General features: G+C 40.5%; 1 protein-coding gene across 1 annotated transcript in view; it reads right to left on the bottom strand.

The window, feature by feature from the left end:
* Positions 1-9,787, bottom strand: part of ACSF3 (acyl-CoA synthetase family member 3) — a 233,613-nt gene extending 223,826 nt beyond the window's left edge. The window contains exon 1 of the mRNA XM_074201051.1: positions 9,752-9,787. The gene's annotated coding sequence lies outside the window, so the exon portion shown is untranslated. The remainder of the gene's footprint in view (positions 1-9,751) is intronic.
* Positions 9,788-21,414: the final 11,627 nt, after the last annotated feature.

The raw sequence follows: 21,414 nt of genomic DNA on the forward strand, positions 1-21,414 counted from the left end.
AGATATGGAAAGTGAGAGAGATTAGACTATTTTAGCCTGAGGGACTAGAAGGATGGATGTGCATTGGCATAGCAGGAAAGTTAGGAAGAAGGAAGGGAGGACTTGGAGGGAAGCACAATGAGTTCAGCTTTCACATTAAATTCTAAATGGAAGAAGGGTTCTTTATAGAAGGTGAATTATTCCTGATGCCCTTTGTTATGAACTTGAGATTTCTAACTATCTCAAGTTCCAGAAATTACATGAATTATTCATTGAAATCCATGATTTAAAAAACTAATGATTCACACAGAGATGTTTAAAAAGTTTAAGAGACATAACTTTTGGGTAACCATTTTACTAATAATGCTAGAATTTTATTAATAAAAGTCAGTGACATTCCCGAATGCCAATAACCTCTCATAAGGTAAGTTCACGGCTTATATGCCCTGGGAAGAGTAGGTGTTCCAGGGGCAACTAGGTGGCGCAGTGGATAAAGCACCGGCCCTGGAGTCAGGAGTACCTGGGTTCAAATCTGGTCTCAGATACTTAATAATTACCTAGCTGTGTGGCCTTGGACAAGCCACTTAACCCTGTTTGCCTTGCAAAAACCTAAAAAAAAAAAAAAAAAAAAAGAGTAGGTGTTCCTGAGGGATGACAATCAATTCCAATTAGTTAACAACAGAGAGAATGAATTTTACAAGAAGGGGTGGGGGTAAATGAAACTTTGATTGTTTTTTATTTCTAAATTGTCCATTTTGGGGCTACTTAATTAAAGAATACATCCCCACCCACCCTATTATAGAGCACAATGGGCTTTCCCAGTTTAGATTAAATTTCTTCTAAGGTTGGTAAGGGTATGATCACAATTGAGAAGAAAGTTAATTCAAACTTCAGATTTGAGCTTTGAAATGAGGACTTTAGAAAAAGGGGCAATGCTGGATTTGCCCAAATCATTGGTTATTAATTATCATTCCCTCAAAGGAAAAACAAAAGTAGATCTATTATCTGCCTGATGTTCAACCTTATTTGGATTGCCTAGGGGACTAGACAGTTTTTTTGGTGGGGCAGCCAGGGAGCCCAGGCCCTAGAAGAACACCCAAAAAGAGCAACCCTCCCCAAAAGGCAAAATCTTCAATGAGGGGCTTGAGTCATTCCCAGGTCACCACCCGTCCCATGGACTCTAGGAGAAAATTTAAGGAGAAGGAGGGAGGGGCTCAACTCTTTTTACCTTCTACTATCCTGCTGAACCCTGGCCACCTGGCCTGGCCAATTCAATCAGCAATCCTTGTGTCTTCTCTTTAAACTCTATTTTTTTTTTTGCAAGGCAGTGGGGAGTGGCTTGCCCAAGGCCACACAAGTGTCTGAGACCGGATTTGAACTCAAGTACTCCTGACTCCTGGACTGATGCTCTATCCACTGGGCAACCTAGCCGCTCCCTCTTTAAATTCTTTTTAACTTTTCTATCCCTTCTTTATATAACTTCCTTTAATAAATCTCTATTTTCTTTCCAAAACCTGCATTCCTGAGCCTGAGTTGCAATTCTTTGCTGGGCAGAACCAAACCCAAGAAACAAATCAGTGGCTACATTTGCATAGTGATACAAATAACTTCATAAAATCCTTGTTCAATGCCTCATTATGGTGATGACCTGGCTTCTCAAAAGCTACACCAATGAAACACAATATTTGGCAGGTTCTAATATGTTGGCCCAGGCATAGGTTACATCAGTTTTTCAAGAACCTAGCCTGGTTAACTACACAGAGGCTAACAGCCTGTAGTTAAGACAATTGGATGATCAATTTTTTTTTCTGAGTCAACCCATGAAAGACTACCACAAAAAATAAAATTATGTTCTAGCAGATAGTAATCAACTTGTTACTAATATAGGAGTTATTACAGATCAGCTTTGCAAAGTTACTAAAAGATGAAAATTTTTTTATCTTTTTTTATCTGACTACCTTAGGTCTTCTCTGGGGGACGCTTCCATTATGCTGCAGGCAGTTCAGTAATTTGGAAAATGTCACCCTACAAAATCCTAAGAGTCTTGGTACTCTGTCTTATCACCATTTTCTGCCTCTTTGATTGGAGCATGGAGCCAATTAAGGAGAGAGTTCAGCTCAAACATCTCATTTCTCATCTGACTGTGGGCCTTTTTATTCTTGTTTGTTCTTCATTTTTGAAGAAGACCATGACATAAGGGAAGTGATGCCCTGACAAGCACATGAATTGGATTTGAATGTGGGGGTGCTGTGCTAAGTCTCCAGAGCTATCTGGGTCAAGTGGTCAGATATGATTGAAAATGACCCTGTAGGAAAGGCAATTAGTCAACTGACTTCTCCTCCATGCCTCCTAGGTCAGGTACCTTCTCCCAACCTTTTCACCTTACTTTTTTGGTGACTTTGAACAACAATCCCACCACTCAAATCTAATTTATGTGTATGTTATAGCATCACCTCCCTGATGTCATGGTCTTTGAGAATGAAAAGACAAACAACTGTTGAAAGGTAGGCTAACTCAGTCACACATTGTTCCCAGATTTGCTTGTCAACAGTGCTAGGGGTAGAAGTAAGTGTCACTCAGTCTGCAGCTGATATTCATCTCATATAACTCATCTCCCTACCTGTTTGTACCTAGAAATTGTCATCTCCTTGCAACCTTGGGGAGGAAATGAGATGCAATGACCCTTTGGGGGGCAGCTAAGATGGCACAGTGGGTAGAGTGCCAACACTGAAGTCAGGAGGACCTGAGTTCAAATTCAGCCTCTAGCAGTGTTACTACAGCAAGTCAATTTAACCCTAACTGCCTCACATCCATGGCCATCTCCAGATGCCCTGGTAAATACCTGGCCACTGAACCCAGTTGGCTCCCAAGGAGAAACTGAGGTTGGTGACTTAGCACAGCACCCCTCACTCAAATCCAGTTCATGTGCTTGTCATGGTTTCACCTCCCTGATGTCATGGTCTTCTTCAAGAACGAAGGATAAACATCATCATCATCACTTTTGTATATCATTCTCCCCATTAGACTGTAAGCTCTGTGAAGTCAGGGACTGCCCTTCTTTTCTCCAATTTGGTTCTCCAGCACTTAGTACTGAACCTGGTACACAGTAGACACTTAATAAATATTTACTTGACTAAAATCAATACCAAAAAAAGATAAAATGATTTGATATGGAGTACAATTGAGGCAATATTAATCTGATCTATTTAAATAATAAATTGATGGATGTGGAATGAAAAAATATTGTGTACATGGAATCCTATTTCCTAAGGAAATTTAGCTCAGTTGTCACAATAAGACTACCAGAAGTACCTAGTAAATGCCTTGGCCAGCAAATACCTGAACTTGCTATGCAGAGAGATATGGCAGCCAAGAGAAACATCAGTTTCTATTATAAACTCATTTGTAAGAACTTGCGGAAGATGGTGGAAGATTATGAGCAATATAATCTTATAAAACAGCAAGCAGCGAAAAAAAATTTAAAGAAAACTTGGCAAGATATCCAACTAAGTCGTATCAATCTGAGGGCATTTAAAGATGAAGCTGGAAAGAAGCCAAGGAATACCAGATTTGGACTCTAGGATCATAGTCCCAGATGTGTTACATGAAGATGCAGAAATGAAAGAAAACAAAGGCAGAAAGAGCAGGTGGACTAAACTAAGTATACACTGAGGAAATCTATGGAGAAGGCTACATAATTTTGAGGATTTTGAGAGTTCAATTCCCAAGATTATCTATCAAATCAAATTTCATGGGGAAAAACAGTCCTTATTTCTATCCAAAAAGGCAAGTGAGAAAATAACAGTGAATACCAGCTCATACAACTACTTTCCCATCTCTGTAAAATCTTTATGAGAATAATTTATACAAATGTAGAAGGAATCCTTGATGAAAGTATATTATAAGTGAACAGGTAAACTTTCACAAATAGTATTCTATAGCTAATCACATCTTTACAATAACTAATTGATAGAAATGCTCCTATATTAATGATATTGTACTATTTACAGCAAATTCCACAACAGAACTTTCTAACTATTGTACATAATTGCTAAAACAACATTTGAATTAACTATTCATACAATAAAAAACAAGTGGATAATGACTGCCTAATTTTAGACCATGATAAGGTATTGGATCAACAACTAATAAAGTTGATCCATCAGAATACATATCTCAGATAGCCACTGCAAATGGATAAATAAAGTGGACTCAAAAGTAAAAAGAAAAGTACAGGTTTTACATGCTTTTAAAGACTAATTCTCCTTGAAATAAAGGTTCATCTTTCAAATCAATATTCTTCTGGTGATGTTCCATGGCTAAGGAACATGGAATACTATGCTCTTCAAAGAATTAAAATTGGGAGTCATCTAAGGAGCAATGGACTAAGGCACAGTGGGCTGCAACATATTACTAAAAATTACACGCAAGAATAAAAAAGTTATCACCACAGAGATATATACACCATAAAAGGTGAACTCTTCACATAGAGAGTGAGGGATAGTCAACGGACAGTTTGTGTTCCCAGAGCATGTTGATGGACTCCCTGGGGAGGATTTACAGGAGAACAAGGGGCAGAGATGGACGTGAAGAGAAGGCAAGGATGTGTTGTAATCTGCACGGTTGGTGGGAGTACCAGCATCAGCGAGATCACAGACACATCAAAGAATTAACTTCAAACTGTAGTCTTTGAACTCCTACGTGTGGAGTTCGTTTTTCTCACTTCAAGGATGTAAGTCCCGTTGCTGGAACAGTTGTTCTAACAAATGTGAACATTTGGTCAATAAAGGGATTGTGTGAAAGAGTAGGTGTTTAGTAACATCATCTTCACATGTGAAGGAAAGCAAATTCTATTTTTACTTTATTATCTTTCTTTATTTGGATGGATCAACTATTCAAACCAGTCTGAGTTCCCTCAGAGAAGAAACCTCATTCCATAGAATTAGGAGTTCTCAAACAGTTTCAAAGAATCTCAGGAAAATAAATAATAACAGCATCCATTTATACAGGTGAGAAAGATGCATTATACTCTATCTCATCTGATCACAGGAACAACACTGTGAGTAAGGTCCTGACTGCTATTATCCCAATTTTAAAGGAAAGAAACTGAGGCTAAGATAGGTCCTACAAACAACATATTTGTGAGGATGAAGTAGAAGAAATATTGGGCAGAGAAATATGTTTTATAATTAATCTGTTCCCTGTGTTCTGATCACGTATCTTCTCCTACTCTCATCCTATTGATCAAATTGATGATGTTTGTCCTTCATTCTCAAAGAAGACCAAAACATCAGGGGAGGTGATGATATGATATGTATATGAATTGGATTTGAATGAGGGGGTTGTACTAAGTCACGAGCCTTACTTTCTCCTCCCGACTCATCTGGATCCAGTGGCTAGATATGAGTCAAGATGACAAGAGATGGCCCTGTATGCAAAGCAATCAGGGTTAAGTGACTTGCCCAAGGTCACATAGCTAGTAAGTGTCAACTGTCTGAGGCCAGATTTGAATTCCCATCCTCCTGACTCCAAGGACAGTGCTCTATCCACTGTGCCACCCAGCTGCCCTTCGAAAATGGTCTAAAGAGAGTTCAAGTTTTTGAGATGAGGTCAATAAACTTTTAGTAAAAAGTACCTGATCCCAGGGGTAGCTAGGTGGTGCAGTGGATAGAGCACTGACCCTGGAGTCAGAAGGACCTGAGTTCAAATTTGACCTCAGATATTTAGTAATTGCCTAGCTGTATGACTTTGGGCAAGTCAATTAACCCCATTGCTTTAAATAAATAAAAAAATTTTCAAAAGAAAAAAAAGTACCTGGTTCCTCCCCTAAACCTTATCAACAAAACAATGGATCCCTGCCCTAATCAGAAAAGATTAAGTCCTTGAACAACTGCCCTTTATCAACATTACCTTGCTCTTCTCTCTGAGTTACCTGCCCTCCCACATACCTATAAGTTTCCCTACATCTTCCTCTGTACTCCTTAAAAGTTCACCCTCTATTCAGTTGAGTTGCTTGCCTTCCAGGGAAGCCAGCCTGCTACTGGGGAGCATAATCCCCCAGCCTTTGATGCTTCTATACCTTCTATACCTTTCCATACAGACTTACATCATTGACATTGCTGATGTTTCCCCTTAAAGGATCTGTGGCATCCAAGTGCCTATTTATTCTTTCTTTACCTTAGTTTATGCTATACTACATGTACACACACACACACACACACACACACACAAAAACAACAGAAACATCGAACCCTTTAGCTAGCTACATTTTTCCTCAGCATCAAAGAGACATGCAGGCATAGTTCTTCCTGACACAAAGTAATGACATGTTTCTTCTCAGTAAATACCTAAACCAACAAAGTCAGGTGACTAACATCTTCCTAAGTGTTTCTAGGTATAGAAATCCCTACTTAAGTAAAAAACTTATGAAAGTTGAATTCTACCCTGTTTTAGCTTAAACCCTTTTTAAATTCCCTCAGAGAAAATTGATTCAATGAACAGTTATTAAACAGTTATTAACTAGGTACAACCTATATGTGCTAGATACTGGAATCACAAAGACAACAACAAAACAGTCCCTGGCCTCTGGGAGCTTATGTTCTACTCAAGGAATAAAAATTTTACTCAGGAGGGCTCAATAGCAGTGAATAAATTAGAGACGCATGAATACGTCAATGAAAATAGATAAATACATATTATTTGCTAATAATACCACCCTCCAAACACAAAAAGGATGGTTTCTAAATGAATGTTAAGACACTTGATTTGCCTGATACCACATCCAACCTTCAACCAAATAGTTCTTAAAATTAACCTCAAGAAGGTTTCCCTTCAGTTACATCTTGTTTACAAAGTAATGGTGCAAGAATGAGATTCAACACTTAATGGCCACTACATTTAAATCAAGAAAATGAAGAAGAAAAACACATCTGAAGCCCAGTCATTGCTAAACACCTCATCTTGAAGGAAGTAAAAATACTACTGCTTCTATTGATCAGACAACTTAAGAAGCTTTATGTTTAGTTTAATTCAGGCCCACTAATTTAATAAATCCATTCACTACCGCATACTTTCTTCATATTTGACCATAGTGAAATGATTTTTTTGATCCTCAGTTTCCTGACTTGTAAGATGAAAGAGCTGAACTAGGTAGGTTGCCTCTGTGCTCCCTGTTAGTTCAACATCCATGTTCTTTCAATCTCCTCCAATCTGCTTTTGAGGGAAATTGTGTGATATATAGCCCTCATTATAGAACATATTTATAAAGTTGCTGAAAAATAAATTAAATTTTGAGTGATGGAGAAGTTCCAGAGAAGCAACCTGAAATTATGGGTTGAGTGCACAGGATTTAAGCCTATAAAGGACTTCAGACACCATTTAATACAATTCCTTCATTTCACAGATGAAGAGACTTAGGATCAGGAAGCTGAGGTGTTATCCAAAATTGTGCTGGAAGGGATTTCCAGAGATGGGAGGATGCAGAGCCAGATTCTCTGATTTCAAAACTAATGTTCTTTCCATTACCCTAGGATTTTATGGGTTAGTTAACCTAAGAAGGGGGGGGGGGGGCGCTAGTTAATGCACACCAATCGTGCAGCGGTGCAGTATAAATAACAGTGTATTTGTAGACAGAAGACCAGGGCTTAGATATTGGCATTGCTCCTAGTAGCAATAATAATAAAAATCATAGTTAATGTTTATATAGCACCTACTCTGCGCTAAGCACTTGACAAATATCCTATTTGATTTTCACAACTCTGTGAGGTAGATACTGTTATCATCCCCAATCTACAATTGAGGAAACTGAGGCAGACTGAGATCAAGTGATTTACCTAGAGTCACACGACTAGTTAAGTGTCTGAGGCACTGAGACCTGGAACTTCAGGTTGAGAGCTCTACTCATTTCAATACCTAGTCTGTAGCTGGTTAAAACATTAAACAGAAGTGAGTCTGTTTCTCTACCTAATAAATGAAATCTAAACTTAAGGTAGTATTTGGCTTCTCTTTGCTTGGAGAGCACTTGCAAGGACATTCAGAATTATTAGCTTGGATTCAGTCTGTTCTATCTCCATGTGAAGGATTAATGAAGAAAGATGAACCTAAATTATTAAAAGGAATATTTAACTTAGACATCAGGAAAAACTTTCTAATGATTAAAGATGAGGGAACCAGGTGATAGAATTTTGTGGGATGTTATGGAGCTCTTTAAGAATAAGACAGTTCAAAATATGAGGTCAACATGGAGCAACAGAAAGAATACTAGACAAAAGAATCAGGGCCTCCGTTTTTTTTTTCTATAAAATGAAGAGATTGGGCTCAATGACATCACAAGCTCCATTTATTCTTCTTCTTGTATGTAAGGCGTCCATGCCAGACACAGAAGTTATAAAGACAAAAACTAAAAAGTTCTTGTCTCAAAGACCTTCGATTCTACTGGGAAGTTTAACAGGAGTGAAAGTGTTGGGAGGAGGGTAAGGGTGTTTATATACTAACATGTAAACACACAAGTCTGTACACAGTTGTTTAAAAGTGAGAACTAAGAGCTAGCAGGTGTCAGAAAAGGTTTCCTGCTTGTAAGAGGTGGAACCATGATGTGAATCATGAAGGAAATGAGGGACCCTAAGAAGCTAAAGGAAGGAAGGAGTAAATTCCAAGCAAATGGGAAAGAACATAGGCCAGTTTAGATAGGATATAGTTTAGGGGCAGTTAGGTGATGCAGTGGATAAAGTACTGACCCTGGAGTCAGGAGGACCTGAGTTCGAATCTAGCCTCAGACACTTAATAATTACCTTGCTGTGTGGCCTTGGGCAAGCCACTTAGCCCCATTGCCTTGCAAAAAATGAAAAAAAAATAAAAAAAAAATTGCTCCTGGAAGTGATAAAGCTGCAGCTAATGAAAAGAAAGGAAAAGCTCAAGATACCAAAGACCTGGGCTGATGGTGCTTTCAACCCATTCAGTAATCAGCTGACCATTAGAGAAGAGGCATTTTCACGTCTGTTTTGATGGTGCTCCCTAAGGACAATGGGCCCCCTACTTCTGACTTGTGGCTGAAACCTTCCACGCGTCGTCTCCCCATTAAACTATGAGAACTGTCTTACTGTGCTATTTGTATTTCCAGTTCGCGCTTGATTCAGTCATTCTTGTCATTTTCCCCTTGTCCAAGTTCAGAACTGCCCTAAGTTAAGAACCCCAGCTCTAGGTAGGATGGCTCTTGGAAAGCAAAACGAGGGGGATGGAAGGACGAGAGCCACTTCCATGAAAGTGTGTGGGGGGGGGGCAGGGAGAGAGGTGGGCTCAAGGAGAGGCAATTTCTGCTTTCTCTTTGCACAAGGTGAGCCCGGGCCGCGGGGCAGCCCGCTGCAGAAGTGTGCAGGAAGCTCTAGAGAGAGGTGAGGGCTGGATGCGCTCCCGGGTGCCCGCGGAGCGCCGGTGACTCGCGCCCCGAACTCCGAGGGAGAGAAAAGGCAACAATGTATCCAGGCGGGAAGGGGGCTCCCAGGATCCTCCGCTCCGGGCGGCTCATTTGACTACGGAAGCCCAGAGAGGTCAAGAGGTGCGTGCTCAAGGTCAGGCGGCCGGCCCCCACGGGGTGGGGTTCGACCCAAGGGCACAGGCTCCAGGGCCCGGGACGCGCAGAGACGCCCCCCCCCCCCCCGCCACCCCCGGGGCCGCCCGGCGGAACAGGAAGCGCGGCCCGGCGCGAGCCCACGCGGCTCCGGGCCCCTTCCTGTCCGCGGCCGCCCCAGCCCGCGGCTGCGCAGACCCGCCTCACCTGCCGCCGCCGCCGCCGCCGCCGAGGAGAAGCGCGCGCAGCCCGGCCGCCCGGGGGCGGGGCGCGGGGGCGTGACGTCACGCGCGGCGTGGCCGGGGAGGGCCGCGGGGCCGCCCTGAGGCGAGGGCGAGGGCGAGGGCGAGGGCGAGGGCGCCCGAGGGCGCCCGGGTCCGGCCCCCGAGGCCCCGGCGCAGGCGGCCCCCGGCCCGGCCCCCGGCCCGGCCCCCGGCCCGGCCCCCGAGGCCCCGAGGCCCCTCCGCGCAGGCGGCCCCCGGCCCGGACCCCCGGGGCCCCGCCGCGCAGGCGGCCCCCGGCCCGGCCCCCGAGGCCCCGAGGCCCCTCCGCGCAGGCGGCCCCCGGCCCGGACCCCCGGGGCCCCGAGGCCCCTCCGCGCAGGCGGCCCCCGGCCCGGACCCCCGGGGCCCCGAGGCCCCTCCGCGCAGGCGGCCCCCGGCCCGGACCCCGAGGCCCCCAGACGCCAGGGCCAACCGCGGCCCCATTTACAGAGCAGGAGGCGGCACGTGCCCAAGGGCCTGCCCTGCCTCCCGCTGCCGGAGCTCGGGCTTGAACCCGGGTCTGCCCCCGTGGCGCTCTTCTTTCCTAAGTCTCCAGTGAAACCCGGCCCGGATCCTCGAGCTTAGGAGAGGAATGGATGGGGGGTGGGGGATGGATGAGGGATAGAAGTGGATGGAGGGATAGATGGGGGATAGATGGGGATGGATGGATGGATGGATAAGGGATGGATGGGGGATGGATAGATGCATGGATGGGGGATGGATGACGGATAGATGGGGATGGATAAGGGATGGATTGGGGATAGATGGATGGATGAATGGATGGGGGATGGATGGTTGGGAGATGGGATGGATGGATGCATGGATGGAGGGATGGATGGGGGATAGATGGGGATGGATGGATAAGGGATGGATGGGGGATGGATGGTTGGGAGATGGGATGGATGGATGCATGGATGGAGGGATGGATGGGGGATAGATGGGGATGGATGGATAAGGGATGGATGGGGGATGGATGGTTGGGAGATGGGATGGATGGATGCATGGATGGAGGGATGGATGGGGGATGGATGGTTGGGAGATGGGATGGATGGGGGATAGATGGGGATGGATGGATAAGGGATGGATGGGGGATGGATGGATAAATGGATGGATGAATGGATAAGGGATGGATGGGGGATAGATGGGGATGGATGGGGGATGGATGGATGAAGAAAAGATAATGGATAGATTTCTCTAGAGAGAAATCCTATATACTATAGGTGTATATACGTGTACATACATTTATATGTACATATACATGTAGCTCAAACCCTTGCCTGATTAACTTTTTTTGTTGTTCATTCCTATTCCTGAGGTCACAAAGTGGACCCTTGGATAACACCAGAATCATGTCCATGTATTTTAATATGTATGTGTATTTGTGTGTATATACCCATATTTGTATTTATGTATGTAACTGTGTAAAGTGTATATAGGCATTTATAAGTTTGTGTTTTTATACATGTGTATCAGTCATTTGACAAACATTAAGCACCTACATGTATGAGACATGGTGATAAATGATGGGGGAATATAAAGAGTCAAAAGACAGACCCTCTTCTCAAGGAACTTGCAATCTAATGGAGGTGATAAGCAAACAAATTTACAAACAAGCTATTTAGGATAAATAGAAAGTAAATAAGGGAAGACATTAGAATTATATATATATTGTATTTGTAATAGAGAATTACATTACATATAGTGTGTTTGTAATTTATAGGTATTTAAAGATAAAGGATTTGTTTGCTTGCTTTCTTTCAAGGGGGAATAAAAAAGAATTCTTTCACTGTAGGTAAAACTTGTTATTATTGTATATGTTAAGTACTGATGTATTTTAAAGCTTGAATTTAAATTCTTGATCTGAATACATACATCAGTACATCTATTTGCATGTATTACTCCTGGGTTATTCTCCTAACTTGCATTTAAGAGTTGGATCCCTGGAGATCATCAGTGGCAAGGTGTCCTGCGGGCCTGCACTCCTAAATTGTATAGCTAAGGAGGTCATCCCATTTAATTTCATTTGAACCAGTTAGTCAGTGGACAGTTAGTTCAGAATTGTGGTATTTACTGATATGGCATGGTACAAAGAGTAGCTATAAAACATGCTCCCTATAAACCTGGGATATACTGTCTAACAAATACATACAACTTCCATGGGAAGAAATTAGAATTCAATGGTGGTGAGGCATAAATGTGGCTAAGGCAACTCATACCTCCAGTTCTGCAGGACATCAAAGAATTTTGACCTTGTTCCGGACAGAGTATTGAAACTGGAAGGGTTATTTGACTGTTTGGCAGTATTCTCCACCACTTCCAACTTCAGTTCAATGGAAATCATCAACCAAGATACTGCTGTGCTCTTTCAGAAAAATAAGGAATTCTTATAGGCCCAGCAAATGCTTCACCAATTTCTGCTCCCAAAGGATCCCTCTACAATGAAACCTGTCATATCCTAGGAAAGATGTGTGAGAGAGCAGAATCCATCTTATAAGCCCATTAGATTTAACCTTTCTTTTTGGTAGCTTCTTTTGTTGTAGGGTTAGGTGTCCTTATTGAAGGATCTCACCCTAGCTTTATATTTTCCAAATCCTCATTGTGGAAAAACGACATGACCTAGTGGATAGAGAGTTGTCTTTGAAGACCTGGGTCAAAGTGAGTCCTTTGAAATAGATATCTATCTAATCCTGGGAAAATGATCTAGTCCCACTAGAATACTACCCCTAAATGAAAAGTAACCAGCTTTTGTAATTAAAAAAAAAAAACAATCCATCCTGGGAACTATTGGTCAGTTGGCAACACGAGCTGCTACCGATATTGTAGCTCGAAGCCCCTGCAGAGCTTAAGAGTTCAGGGAGAGCTTAGCTAGGTGTCAGTGACCCAAGAGAAACCTTTACAAAACTTGAACTTAGTTCCTATGCTTCTGATCTACTTGGAAATCAAAGTTTCTACTTGGTATTAGGAAGGTCTTTTTGTTTGACAAACCTTTCTTTCCAGGTTTATGACACACATTACTCCAGGCACATCAGAATTCAGCTAATTCCTCATAAATGGTACGCCATCTTCCATGTCTATGCCTGTGCATTGCATATTCCTTTCTCCTCAAATTCCTCCTCTTAGAATCCCAAACTACCTTTAAAGTTTAACTGAAAAACTACATTCTACACGACGTTTTTCTTTTAAAATTGTTTTTTAATTTTTATTAAAGATATTATTTGAGTTTTACATTTCCCCCCAATCTTGCTTCCCTCCCCCCCCCCCACAGAAAGCATTCTGCCAGTCTTTACTTTGTTTCCATGTTGTACCTTGTTCCGAATTGGGTGTGATGAGAGGGAAATCATATCCTCAAAGAGAAGAGAAGTCTAAGAGGTAACAAGATCAGACAATAAGCTATCTGGTTTTTTTTCTAAATTAAAGGGAATAGTCCTTGCACTTTGTTCAAACTCCACAGCTCCTTATCTGGATACAGATGGTATTCTCCTTTGCAGACAGCCCGAAATTGTTCCCGATTGTTGCACTGATGGAATGAGCAAGTCCTTCAAGGTTAAACATCACTCCCATGTTGCTGTTAGGGTGTACAGTGCTTTTCTGGTTCTGCTCATCTCACTCAGCATCAGTTCATGCAAATCCCTCCATGGTTTCCCTGAAATCCCGTCCCTCCTGGTTTCTAATAGAACAATAGTGTTCCATGACATACATATACCACAGTCTGCTAAGCCATTCCCCAATTGAAGGACATTTACTGGATTTCCAATTCTTTGCCACCACAAACAGGGCTGCTATAAATATTTTTGTACAAGTAATATTTTTACCCTTTTCCCTCATCTTTTCAGGGTATAGGCCCAAAAGTGGTATTGCTGGGTCAAAGGGTATGCACATTTTTGTTGCCCTTTGGGCATAGTTCCAAATAGCTCTCCAGAAAGGTTGGATGAGTTCACAGCTCCACCAACAGTGTAATAGTGTCCCAGATTTCCCACATCCCTTCCAACAATGATCATTATCCTTCCTGGTCATACTGGCCAATCTGAGAGGTGTGAGGTGGTACCTCAGAGAAGCTTTAATTTACATTTCTCTAATAATGATTTAGAACATAAAATTGTTTTTTTAATGAAAAATAACCTACTTCTGTTCCCCTTTCATCTCCCCAATTGAAAAAGTAACATAAAACCCCTTATAAAGAAAAGAGCAGAGTCAAGCAAAAGATGTTTCCTCATTGACCATGTCTAAAAAGTATGTCTCAATCTACACGGACTCCATCCCTACTTATTCAGGAGGTGAGCATACTTCATTCCTGGTCGTCGTTGACCACAAAGCTTTTTCTGATCCTCTTCCCTACAACTGCTAGCTCCTTCCCTCTCTAAATAACCCTGTACCTATTTTACATTGTTTCTGAATATACCTATATTTGTACATGTCTCTTCTAGCTGGAACATAAATTCTTTGAAGGCAAGGATTGTTTCATGTTTCTCTTTGTACCCACAGTAATTAACACAAAGTAAATACTTATTAAAGGTTTGTTGATTGATTTGTTTTGGTCAGAACTTTGATCTATGAAAGGAGCTTCTGGGTGAGGTATTCCATCTAACAATGGAGACTGGCAATTGTTCTGCAATTTATAATCTTAGGGAGTTATCTAAAGTTCTGAGAAGTTAGTTAACTATATGGCCCAGGTCACACAACTAGTACATATCTGAGATCATACTTGAATTCAGCTCTGAGAATGACCTTTAATACACCATATGGTATAATCATACAGGTCTCCTCAAAGTTCAGTAATAATTTTGATGTGATCTCCTTCAACCACCCCAACAATCCCGAGAACCTAGAGAAGGGCAGCAAAACAGGTTGTAGCAGCCAGTACTTCTATCTCTTCTGTCTTCAAGACATTGTTATTTTTTGCTTTCAGCTCCAAATTTCTACTTCAAGTTTATGAGGTTAGTCCCAGGTCACAAAATTGGAATTTAAAGGTGATGGATGTTTGGTGATGCTTGGTAAGGTCATGTAGAACATGGGACAGTTTTCTGGAGGTTTGGTCCTGGAGTGATTGATTTACTGCTCAGTACTTACCCCTTGTTGCTTCTACCCACTCCTGTAAACCATGGAGCCTTCCCTTCAGTATGGTAAACAAAAGGGCCCATTTCAGCAAAACCCTTTTATTCCTGGCAAGGACGCCAATAACTGTCAGCCACTTTTTTAAAAAGTACCCCAAATCACTAATAATTAGAGAACTGCAAATTAAAACAACTCTAAGGCATCACCTCACACACATCAAATTGGAAAAGATAATAAAAGATGCAAAAATCTGTTGTTAATGGGACTGTGGGAAGGCAGACATGCTCATTCACTGACAATAAGGCAATTCCAAATTTAGTCTAACCATTTTGTTTATTATTTTTTCCCAGTTACATGTAAAAATAACTTTTAACATTTGTTTTTTTTAAATGAGTTCCAAATTCTCTTCTTCCCCTATCATTGAGAAGGCAAGTAATATAAGGTTATACATCTGCAGTCATGCAAAACATTTTCATATTTGTTATGTTGTAAAATAAAACACCAAACAAAAAACAAACAAGAAAAATAAATAAAAGTTTTAAAAGTATGATTCAGTCTGCATTCAGACTCCATCAGTTCTTTCTCTGAAGGTAGACAACATTTTTCAACATAAGTCCTCAGAATTGTCTTAGTCTAACCATTCTGGAAAATAATTTGGAATGATGTAATAAAAGTTACTGAATTGTGCATACCTTTTAATCCAGAAATTTGACTACTGGGCATATGCTCCAAGGAGTTAATTTCAGGGAAAAAATAGTTTCGTTCATACTAAAATACATCAACTCTGTAATAGCAAAAAAGCTGGAAACAAACTGTTCAACCAATGAAGAATATCTGAACAAATTGTGACTATAAATAGAATGGAATTTTTTTCATTTAAAAAATGGTAGATGTAAAGTATTTAAAGAAACATGGAAGACTTTTATGAACTAATTCAGAGTGAAGAAGAACCAGAAAAGGTAATTCTATTTCATGACAACGACAATGTGAATGAAGAAGCACAAAAGAACAATAAAACTCAAGTCAAATACATTGGACAATGTTGAAGATTATCAGTAGCACTATTAGCAGTAAACTACAAAAATGAAAAAAGAAGCACTGTCTGAAGCATTCACTATTGAGTTGGTCATGCTTAACTTTTTTTAAAGGAAAATACTTTGAAAGATGTTGGAAAATTACTGATTTGTCCAAATGAAATATAAATAATAAAAACAACAATAAAAGAAATATGTGAATAAATAAATTCAGATTGCACTCTTCTCAACAGACTAGGCAGGCTTATACATCGAAATAGTAAAATATTTAATTGACTCTGAAGAACAAAGCAAAATAATAGGAAAACACAGTTAAATCCATTCCCATATAAATACAACCTTATTACCCATTCCCACCAATTTCTCTAAGACTCATAATCTCTAAAATGGGACAGGGTCCCCTCACTATTTTTCTGTTTCTCTGTCTCTGTTTCTATCTCACTGAGTTAAAAAAGGCAGGTAGAATCACCTGGTGCAGGAGAATGCTCCCCTCTCAATTCTAAAATCTCTTTGTTCCATGGAATTTCAAGAATATTGAAGGACTCTAGTTCTGAAATTTCATTATGGTAGTCTTAGATGGCCACTAGCTTCTCCTTTATTCCCCAAAGTTTCGTCATCTATTCATGATTCAAACCCTTTAGTATCACGTAGGCTTTTTGGTGTTGTTTTTTCTTTTTTTTTAAATTTATTTAAGGCAATGGGGTTAAGTGACTTGCCCAAGGTCACACAGCTAGGCAATTATTAAGTGTCTGAGGCCGGATTTGAACTCAGGTATTCCTGACTCCAGGGCTGGTGCTCTATCCACTGTGCCACCTAGCTGGCCCAGTATCACGTAGTTTTAAGGGAAATAGACTCCTAGGACGTTCTCCCAATGAGTGGTGACTCTTTGGGTCCAGACATTCTGGGAAATGAAATCAGTCCCCTACATCAGCCATGCTTAATACAATTGCATGACGTGAAAAGCAAGTTAAAAGAAGTTTGTCATTCAGGATCTTTTATGGACCCCATATCTGTTATTTTAAGACACTAGTCACACCTGTCATAGCTTCAGTCAGCCTGGCTTCCCTAAAACTTTCCCCATCAGAAATGAGCTCAAAACTTTGGAGCAAATAGAAAAGGCACTCTTTCCTCCCTTGGATTTAGTACAGTGAAGAAGTCGGGGAACGGGGAAAATCATGAAGGACTATGACCCAGAGAGTCCTTGATTGCTAGAGATTATAAAAGCTTCAATAATCTGTCTCTAGGAATACCCCAAACAGTTCTTGCACCTCTAGTTTTAAATCATGATAGGTGCTGTGTTGGGGATTTAAAGAAAAACAGTTCCTATTCTCAAGAAACTCATGGTCTAACAGGAATGGTGATAGGTGGGAAAACAGCAAGGAAACAACTATGAAAAGAAATAAGATATAGACAGGATAAACTGGAGATAACCTCAGTGGGCAGTCATTAGCATTAAGAAGGATCAAGAAAGGCTTGTTGGTTGCATTTTAGCTGAAACTTGGAGGAAGGTAGGATGCAGAGATGATGAGGGAGAGAATTCCAAGCAAGGGGTAACAGACAATGGAAAAACACCTAGTCATTAGTTGGAGAAGAAGCCAGTGTCACTGGATTGTAGAGTATGCAGACAGGAGTAAGGTGTAAGAAGACTGGAAAGGTAGGAAGAGTTATGAAAGGCTTTCAAAGTCAAACAGGATTTTAAATTAGATCCTGGAGGTAATTGGAAGCCTCTGGATAAAGTTAAGTCCCAGAATGAGGTAATGATTTACTAGGGTTTTACTGCACAAGGTGGAGAAGGATACTGGCAAATAATGACTGTGGAATGATCCCCTTAGAATATTATAATAGTGCATATTTCCATATCCTTAGAGAGTTACAAAATAAACAGTCTTTATAACAAATCTCTCCTTTGTACTTAGGACATAGGAAGTACTTAATAAAAACAAGTTAGGTTTAGGGTGGCTAGGTGGATAGCCCTGGAGTCAGGAGGACCTAAGTTAAAATGTGACCTCAGACACTTATTTACCTAGCTGTGTGGCCTTGGGCAAGTCACTTAACCCCATTACCTTGTAAAAAAAAATCAAACAAAACTTAAAAAAACCCCAAACAACTAAAGTTTAAAGAGATATTAACAGGCTTCCTGATTTTCTATAGGGTTCACACTATCAAAGCACTACTCTGTCAAAGTGAACTCCCCTTTCATCTCCCTTACCCTGGGGAGTTCACTCAACTGTTGGAGGAAGTTGGGTGGAATATAATGTGGAGAAGAGGGTCATCAAAGATGTGCCCTTGGGGTGGTCAAAAATGATAGCTCTATTACTTCTGAAACAATATCACTGATGTCCATGTGTTCCAACCAGACCTGCTCCCCAGAAGATCTTTTAGTGATAGAGAATTAATCAGAGCAAAAATGAAGAGTTGATACCTACAGTACCAATCTTAGTAATTGGAGGGGGTCTGAAGAAAGTGTTAAAAAAAAAGGTCTCATCAAAGTGAATTGTTAGCTCCCACCGCTCACCAAAAAAGCAAATTCATCCAACACTGTAGACTAATAAGGTGGAGAAAGCCTTGGCCTTAACCTCAAAAGATGTGCTTGACTTGACTTGACTTAGGAGAGTCACCACCTCTTTTTTTTTCCCCAGCCCACATAAGCTTTATTTAAAAACATCTATTTTCATATAACAAATGGCTAGCAAATAATATTTATTTGTTAGCTAATTGTTAACTAGTGAGATTAAAATAACAAATAAATTGATCTCAATTCATTTTAATCTTTTTAAAAATTTTAAGTAATTCAATAATTAATTAAACATTTATTTTCTCTTCTCCCCACTCCCACCATTATAGCAATGAACAAGACCTCATATGTAACAACTCTGGGAATTGTGGGAACGTAGGGTGTAATATGTCCTCTCAATGACTTTTAAAGACAATACACCAAACTGTAAATAAGTAAACTTTTATTATGCGCCTGCTATGTGTTAGACACTATCCCACACACTGAGTATACAAAGAAAAACAAAAGACAGTTCTTGTTCCCAGAGAGTTTATAGTCCTGTAACATGGGAAATATTATTATGTTCTATAACTAATTTGTTCCCTTTGTGCTAAGTCAAATAGTTAATCTATTTAATCTTTTCTCTTTCTAAGTTGGCCTTACATTAAGACTGATACCTCATTCCATTGTTCAAAATTATCTCACAAGAACTACTCAAAGCCTTCCAATACTTTTTTCCCCATTGTTCTGTGATCTTACAGAAATTCAAAATTATTTTACAAGAAGGGGGTTTGGCACTCCCATAGGGGTATCTTGCTGACAGCCTTACAGGCTGTCCCCATTCATCTTGGGAGATGCTAAAGTACTGGAACTTCCTCCTTAGTCCCTCCTTAACATCATCCTAACTTCTTTCTTACACCTTTCTCAGCACATATACCTCCTGTGCTCCCTTAAACCTACCCCTTTCCCCTGCTAGCTGCTCATCTCCTCAGGGGATCAGTCCAGTTGCAGTCATCTTGCAAGTATTCCTAAGTCTATATGCTACTCTCCCTCTTTATGCTATTTATCCCTGATGGCAGTTGCTGCTTATCCCCAGTGGTTGTTGCTTATCAGCCAATTGTACCAACCTTCTCTATTTACTTAGCTAAATCTCCATTACTGTTTAATGCCTTTACTTTGTTACCTTATCTGAAGAAACCTTTTTAGTCCCTAAATACTTCTGGGTCAAGAATCATCTTCCTGAATTCAATCACATACTGTCTTGAACCTGAGACTAGACCACCCCAAATTTTTCCATCATCAGTCTAACAAAGGAGACAATATGCAAGACATACATTCACATACACACACACACACACACACACACACACACACACACACATACACAAGTTACATATACCACTGCCTCTCTTGGGGTCTCAAGTCTCTTCACCTTTAAGAGAGGGAAACAGAAGTTTTTAACTTGTAGTACAGAATTTTTTTTAAAAAAAAATTTTGGTAATTGTATTTCAATAATAATTATTTCCTTTATAATATTATGGATTTTATCTTATGCATTTAAAAACATGGTTCTGAATCCAAACAAACAACCTCAAAATAACAGGAAAAACAAAACCACCTGGACAAATTGTATTATAGTGCAGAACTTAATACTGTGGCTATAAGGAGGGAGAGAGAGAAAGAGAGAGAGAGATGAAAGAAAGAAAAGGAAGAAAAAGAAGAGAGAGAGAGAGAAGGAAAGAAAGAAGGAAGGAAGAAGGGGGGAGGGAGGAAGAGAGGGAGGGAAGTGAAGAAGGAAAGATAAGTCTACCAAAGTGGTCTTTGGCATATCTCCAAGATTCCTTTCAGCTCTAACTTTCTAGGCTCAGTTCATCTTCCACACAGCTGCCAAAGTGTCTTTTTTTTGAGGGGTGGGGTGGGGGTAGAGAGAAGTGACTTTTTTTTTTTTAAAGAGCTGATCGGATCATGTCACTCCATCAACTCCAGTGGCTACTGAGAGCCTCCAGGATCAAATCGAAAATTCTTGGTTTGGCATTTAAAGTCCTTCATAGTCTGACCCCTTCTCCTGCCTTTCCAATCTTCTTACACTCTCTTTTCCTCGGTATATATCATGTGATTTAGCTCCCCTGTACTGCTTGCTACTCCTCACACACAACATTCCATTTCTCAACTCAACTGGTTGTCCCCTGGGATGTTCTCCCTCTTCATCTCTACCTCCTGGTTTCTCTGGTTTCTTTCAAGTTTCAGTTCAAATCTTACTTTCTTCAGAAGACATTTCCCAGTCCTCCCTCCTTTCTTCCTTTCCTCTTCTTCTACTCCTCCCCTCCATCTTCTCTGAGACTGAATTTGTAAATGACTTAAATGTACATGGTTATTCTCTTCTATTATTTCCTGCATCATTGTGTTGGGGTTGTTTGTCCTCTCATGTTTTTCTGGGAGACCTTAGATTGCGATCCTTATATTATTTCTATGCCTCAAGATCAGTACATTTTGCTTGCATAGTGAGCATATTTTCTTTTAATGTTGTTGGTTTTTGCTTCTCTTCTTCTAGATTGTCCTTCATTTCTGTATATTTGCATTCCTAATCTATTTTTTCTTTTGTTTCTTCGGTGAGGTTTGCAATTCCAGATTCCAGATGTTCTATTCTCATTATTTTTGCTGTGCTGATCATAAATTCTACTTTCATAATTCTCATTTTTCTTTTGAACCACTCAAGAACCATGTACTTAAATCTCTAAGGTAATTCCATAGAGTCTTCTATCTCAGTGCTGGATCAATTTCCTTTGTTTTGCCGCATTTACTCATAGATGCCTAAACACATTTACTAGATCTGGAGACTATATTTCTTTCTATTGTTGATTTATCTGTTCTTTTCCCTGAAATCTTTGATAATTTTTCTTTTCCCCTTTATTTTTCCCCTACTCTTCAGTTTTTCACTGAGACATCCTTCCCTTTGACCCAGACCTTGGGGACTGAAACTCAAAGCATCAACCTTCTCTCACTGGCAGCCCAAAAATTCTTTGCAGC

Source organism: Macrotis lagotis, chromosome 1, assembly GCF_037893015.1.
Source record: "Macrotis lagotis isolate mMagLag1 chromosome 1, bilby.v1.9.chrom.fasta, whole genome shotgun sequence".
NCBI lineage: Eukaryota > Metazoa > Chordata > Mammalia > Peramelemorphia > Peramelidae > Macrotis > Macrotis lagotis.